Raw genomic sequence first — 7,139 nt, 5'->3', positions numbered from 1 at the left:
GTTGTTAGCGGTTACAAAAATATTATTATAAATGAGTGATTTTTGCTAGAAAATCCATTATAAATGAATGATTTTTGCTACCCAATAACGGTTATTATGGATATTTGCATGAAGTGCACACTTCTTCAAAGATGCTCTCCGTTGAATCTTGAAACCTTTTTTGAAGCACTTCATTTAGAAAGAGCTAAGTGTTCTCCCCTTAGCTAGAGTTTATTATATTGCATTAGAGAACAGAAGGGAAATCAAATGTGAGATTCATGTAGAAAGTAAATTGATGTAGGACATATACCTTTTATTTTTTAAGATTTCTTATTAAATTTTAAAGATGTATTTTTGTAATTTTAAGGTTATTTTTTATAGTTTTAAATTTTGCTTAGGCATTCTTAGTTTTTTTATATTTTTAAGATTTTAGAAGTTGTTAAAAAAGTAGTTAAAGTACTTGTGAAATATTAAAAAATGTTATTACACCATGTATTTTAATTAGGACTGCTATTTATAATAGAGCCCGGATTTCTTAGGACCTAAGAAAGGTCTTTTATTACAAATAGGGGTCTTTAGATATTAGATTAAAGAGCTGAGTTTTGGGATCATTTTCTGTTTTAACCAGTGAATAGCTATTGAAGCATGACTCGTAGGTTTCCTATATAATTTTCCAATCAATAGACTATTAGATGTTCTTTCTTGAGGAATTCTTTTTGCATTAGTAGCTATTAGAGCCAAGTATTCATTCAAGGAGTAGAAACTTTCAATCAAATCTAAGGTAGTAGCTATTAGAGCCCGAGGTTTGCCAAATTCAACCTAGTTATTGCTGATTTCACTTAGGTTTTCTTGATTCCCTACTTAGGGTTTGTGTTTCAACGAACCTATAGCCGTGGAAAGGGGTCGCACAATGGAAAATCTCATAGATCTACCCCTTGATGCCAGAGACGAAGAAATTGAAGTTCTCAAGTCAAGTAGCTTGCACAAAAACTTGCGAGCATCACTTGCGGGTAAGATGCTGATCTTTCTGGCCAATTAAATGTGAAATACAACTCATTTCACTACCGTGCTCCGTGAGAGAACTCAAGTGAAGAGGAAAGTAATAAAAGACCTAGACATAAGGGATTCTAGGGTTTTCAATTTAAATGTAGGCATTCCTAATTTTAACGCAGGTCTTTTCCATTACATGTAGTAGATTGGGATTTGCTATCAATCTTTAATGTATGTACAAATGAAAAAAATGATCTTGTAGCAGATCCAATCTTTGATTCAAAAAAAAAAGCGAACGATGAAGTGATCCAAGAAGAATCAATGAGTAAACTTGTTCGTTCGACTATCGAATTCAATACTCATCACCATAGTATGTTCTAGGTCTGAAATAAGGCAATTTCAGCAGGTATGGCTGTGCTATAGCAATTTAAATTGTTTACATTTCTGAATCGAGCATAATGTCAAAGTTAATTCCATCAACATATAATAAACCGTTTCCTCTTAGAAGCGTTTATAAATATAGTTACTGATTGCAAATATTATTTTCAATACACAAATCATTGTGTTCTGATTGGGCCTTGATGTATAGATCCCAGAATTTGAAGCATAATGTTCAATAGAAGAAGGTTGTGGGCCTAACAAAAAAATCGTCTTAGCCTATATTAAAACTTGATGATGAGTTTTTTTCAATCAGAGGAGATAGATACTAGAGGATTGGACGTATAAAATTTGGTGTTAAAATAGTCAGTAAAAAAATAATTAAAAATAAAAAAGTGTAGAGACGTGACATTGTGGTTGGGGCAATCATAACCCTCCATTCATAATGGACGGTAGGATAAGGGGAAGTATATAAGTTTTATGTTATAGGGGAAGCATGGAAACCTTACCCTAAGCATAAAGAGATGGAAAAGTCTTCTGTCCTCGAGGACTCACACAAATTTCATAAAAGATGGATGTAGGTTGGTGGCCCCTCAAAATAAAATCACTCAAAGTTTTTCTCAAAAACAATTATCTTTAGTTTTCAAATTTATTTATTTTTACATAATATTGATCGCTATAATAGATATTATATATTCTTAAAACATTCAAGATCCCTCTAAAAAAAATAAGGAAAATGATTTGATAGGGCAGCCTTATCAAAATAACTAAAGCTACCTCATAACTCATCAAAAGTTGCAATTCATAACTCATCAAAAGTTGCAATTCAAGTGTTGAAAAATCTTTAAATCGATCATCTCAGCTTAAACATTTCGGTTGTGCAAAAAATTTAGAATTTCATATTCTAAAAATAGTGTATATTGCAACAAATAATCTAGACCATCTATTTCGCTTAAACACAAGTGTTAACAGATCCGCATCATTAGTATCATTTTTTTACTTTCGTATTTTATTGTTGATGTTGAAAATTAATTTTAGAGTCACGATTTCCACCAAAAGTATTTTCCGATTGAGGATTTGAGGTGAGGATTTATTTTATTTGCACAAAGCTCAGGCCCAATACAAACTTCAACCAAAAATAAATCGGGCCAATGTTAGCCATAACGTCAGCATCAACATCATCGTTATCATCAGCCGTCATCTACTTATGGGCACAAAAAAAAAAAATTTCTTCGTTAACAGTGGAAAAGAAATATTTCGGAGTGTTAACTCTTTTTTGAGAAAGAGAAAAGAAAAACAATTCTTTTGAATGTTAACTTGTTAAAAAAAGAAAATAAAAACGAAAATAAAATTTTATCCTAGAACAATTTATGGTGCGTTCAGGAGTCAGGAAAGCTTGTATACAGTTATCGGGACTGTACCTCCTTAGTTATCGTTAAGGTTGTAGTTGGCATACGGATGCATTTGCGCCTTTAAATTTTACCATGGTATATAATTTTAAATTTTTAAATTTCAAAAATGGTCAAAAGAAAGTAGATCTATAAACAGATGAAAATCTTGAAAATGGACGATGTAGATAATATGTTATAAAATGCACTATTTCTTAAACTTAAAATATTTTTAATTTTTTATGGTCATACATCTCGATGTCGAAATGATCGATCAAAGGGTTTTTCAACATTAAAACTACCTTGTCCAATGGATTTTTGAGGTGCATCCATAGCTCTACCTTATAAGGCTGAACCTTATATAAACTTTTTCCTTTCGTTAATTATCCTTCTCCAATATCTTTTTGCTTAATAAAACTAAATCGAAAAAGATATTCTACTCCCACAGGAGTAGAATGTTCATTTAATCTCTTGGGTAAAATCCCAACTAGAATTAATTTAGAACTCCAAATTTTGGGGATCCTTAGATTAATCCTAATTAAAAAACCCCAAATTGTACTCTTTATGCACCTGAAAAAATAGTGTCTCGAGATTGAATAGAGACCATCCAATTTTTAGATTGTGAGATCTAAGAGTTAGAAAACTCAAATTTCATTTTTTTTGTTTGAAAATAATCAAATTTCAAAAGTTTTAGATTGAAAAAAATCTACCCCAAAGTAGGATTTCTAGCCTAGGCAATTAAGTAAACTATGCTCCTGAGGGAGCATACTATACATGCTCAAAACCAAAACTGGGATTCCTTATTAAAGAACTTGAACTTCTTAGATATATATTTTTAAAGAAAAAAAGTTTATATAGAGCCGAGGCTTTAAACAATCAACTTCAAGCCTACCTAAAAATTTCATTAGAAGAGGTTGTTTTGATGCTCAAATATCTTCAAATTGATCATCTCAACATCAAGATGCATGGACAAATGAAAAAAATGGATTTCACATTTTGAAAATAGTGTATTTTGTAACACATTTTTGGACTATCTACTTTAAAAATTTTCAAGTTTCATAGATCATTTTTCGACACTATTTGAAGGTAGGCTATAGCTTGATTGTTTAGAGCCTAGGCTCTATACAAACTGCACCCATTTTTAAATAGTAAACATAAAACTCTCTCTTTATATTTTTAAATAGTAAACATATTTATCGGGTGTGGTTTCTATAAGGTTGGAACCTTCAACAATCCAATAAGGCGCACCTCCAAATTGTGTCAAAACATGTAATTTTGATGAAAAACTTATGAGGATTATCTCAAGATCTATTTTTATATCTAATTATAAAAATTTAAACTCAAAAAATGATTAAAATCAAGTAATTCTACAAACATATGAAAATCTTGACATGGGCAGTCTAGATCATTTATTGCAAGATGTATTATTTTTGGGACCCAATTTTTTTTTTTTTTTTTTATTTATACATCTCGATGTGGAGATAACTAATTAGAGGTTTTTTAAACATTAAAAAAAAATTTCCAATGGATTTTTGAGTTGTATATGTAATTCTGCATTTTAAGGTTGTAACCTCATATAAACTTTTTCATATATATATATATATATATATATATATATATATATATATATATATATATATATATATATATATATATATATATATATATATATATATATATATATATTTATATATATATAGGAAAAGAGTTGGGATTAGCCCACTAGCTCATATGAACATATGAGCCCAACAACTTAGATTGAATCTGGGTCGATCTGAAGGTCACGACCTCATGTTGTGTTTGAGTTTTAAGTTTTTTTTTCTACAAATCTAAATCACTTGAAATTTTAGCCATGTATTTTTCTCATCGAGGGTATTTTGGTCAATTTATTTCATGTAAAATATTTTTTTGATATTTTTCGAAGAGTTGCCTATTTTTTATGAACACACTCGTAAAATTTCAAGTGATTTGGATTTGAAGAAAAAAAATTTAAATTCAAACATTACCGGGTGACCGTCAGATCAACTCAGATTCAATCTGGGCCATTGGGCTCATATATTCATATGAGCTAGTGGGTTAATCCCAATTTTATATATATATATATATATATATTCACATGGAAAATTTTATATAGCGCCGAGGCTCTAAACAAACAAATTTGATCCTACTTCAAAAGTTTCACTAGAAGAGGTCGTTTTGATGCCCAAATATGCTCAAATTGATCATCTCGATATCAAGATGCATGGACATGAGAAAAAAATAGATTTCGAGTTTTGAAAATAGTGTATTTTGTAACCCAGTTTTGAACCGTCAATTTTCAAGATTTTCAAGTTTTCATAGATCAGTTGATTTTTTCAAGCTTTAAACTTTATCATTAAATATAAAAATATATTTTAAGGCTATCACAAAGCTTTTCAATATTGAAAGTACATTTCTTGATACTATTTGAAGGTAGGCTCTAATTTGATTGTTTAAAGCCTAGGCTCTATACAAACCGCACCCATATATATATATATATATATATATATATATATATATATATATATATATATCCGTGAACTATTAGTTGGTCTTTAGAGGAATTAGTCTTCCATTTTTTTTCCTTATCCCGTGAAACTCTATTCCCTGATAAGTTTGAAACGCTTCAAACAACTTGTTTCCCATCTAATCAATCAAACCCGTGAAATTCTATTCCCACCGTTCTTCACTTTCAAACCCTATAAATATATTCTCTTTCTCCCAATGCAATTATTCTAAACAATATATTTGTTTTATAAACTTGATAGGATTCAAACTCTACCTTTACGAAAATATTTGTTCTGTAAACATGGCTTCGATAGAAGCTTTGGCCATGGCAGGCGTAGACTATATCCAATGTGGTATCGAATTTGGATCCGATATCGAATGGCCATCTTCATTTTACACAGAAGAAAAACTACAGCCTCTGCCGTCGCCACCGTCGTTGCCCCACCACCACCAATTTCATGTCAGCAACAACCTTATTCTGATAGATTTATGGCTACCGAGTTTCTGATAGATACAAGGCTCATGGGCAATGAGAAAGCGATGAAGGCATTGCTACTTACATCGGCCTGGGCTGTTGCACACCATGCTTCTTCAGATATTAAAGGAGAGTGAGAGATTCTCTACAGAGAATTAAGATAGAAAAAAAACTGAGAGAAATTGAATGCAGGAGCTTCTTTAATTTTTTTTATGATCACGTCCATGGAGGTAGTGAGAGAAAATTGAAGCCGCGAAGAAAATGGTGTTCTCTATGCTTACAAGGGTGATGACCTAGGAATCAAGACAGTTGCAAGGACCAGGGCTCTTGTCATTCTTTTGTCAAGTGGGAAGATGAAGGCGTAATTTATTTACACTTGTATTTTCAATTTTGATTGTTTAAACGGCTTTTAATCGGTACCAAACCCAACAATTATCAAGATTTAATTTTTATTCCTCATATTTTAATTCTCTGGGTCATGAATTTCTGACCACTGTTTTTGTACTTGGCTAAAGAGACTCGAACTCCGCTTATTTTTATTATTTATTTATTTATTTTTTAGCATAACATAAACTCAACCAAATAACTCGCCTCGACTTACATCTAACTCATGAAAACCTGGTTTTGGTTATGAACCCACCAAAAGTGCACAGTTTCTGTAACATGCACGGTCCAATGTAACTAAAAAGGTCCAATGTAACTAAAAAGGTTCAAATTGAACTCGAAATCGAGATATTAGATTTTTGGAAATGATTTGGTGTAAATCTAGGGGTTTGTGCATTCATCGGGCCTCAATGGCGACGTATATATATTTTTATATATATTTTAGCTAATTTATGTCATGATAAAGTAGTTGGAGTCTCGAATCATAACATCTTATGAGGAATCGGGTTTGGGTCAAGCGGTAGCAGTTGGGTTTTCGTAGCACCGTTTCTCAAGTTTATTTCTATGTAACCAAATTTTTTTTTTTCATGTGATAAAATTTAAAAGATTTAAAATTAATATTTTTTTGTTTTAAGGTTACTAATGATAATTTAAAATAAACCAAAGCTCTAAACAATCAATTTAGAGCCCACCTTCAAATAATGTTGAGAAATGTGGTTTCAATATTGAAAATCTTTGACTAGCCTTAAAAAATATTTTCATCTTTAATTATAAAATTAAAAGTTTCAAAAATAGTGTAGATCGATTAGATCTATTAAAAATTGAATAACTTAAAAATTGATGGTAAAAAAATGCGTTACATGATGCACTGTTTTCAAAACTTGAAATCCATTTTTTTCTCAAGTCCATGCATCTTGATATTGAGATGATCAATTTAAGGATATTTGAGCATCAAAACAACCTCTTCTAAGAAAATTTTTAAGGTAGGCTCTAATGTGATTGTTTAAAGCCTAGGTTCT

This window comes from Amborella trichopoda, chromosome 12 (assembly GCF_054954075.1).
Source record: "Amborella trichopoda isolate Santa Cruz 75 chromosome 12, AtrichopodaSantaCruz75HAP2 v2.0, whole genome shotgun sequence".
NCBI classification, from domain to species: Eukaryota; Viridiplantae; Streptophyta; class Magnoliopsida; order Amborellales; family Amborellaceae; genus Amborella; species Amborella trichopoda.
The sequence above is the reverse complement of the archived record's forward strand: the minus strand, read 5'-3'. Positions refer to the sequence as shown.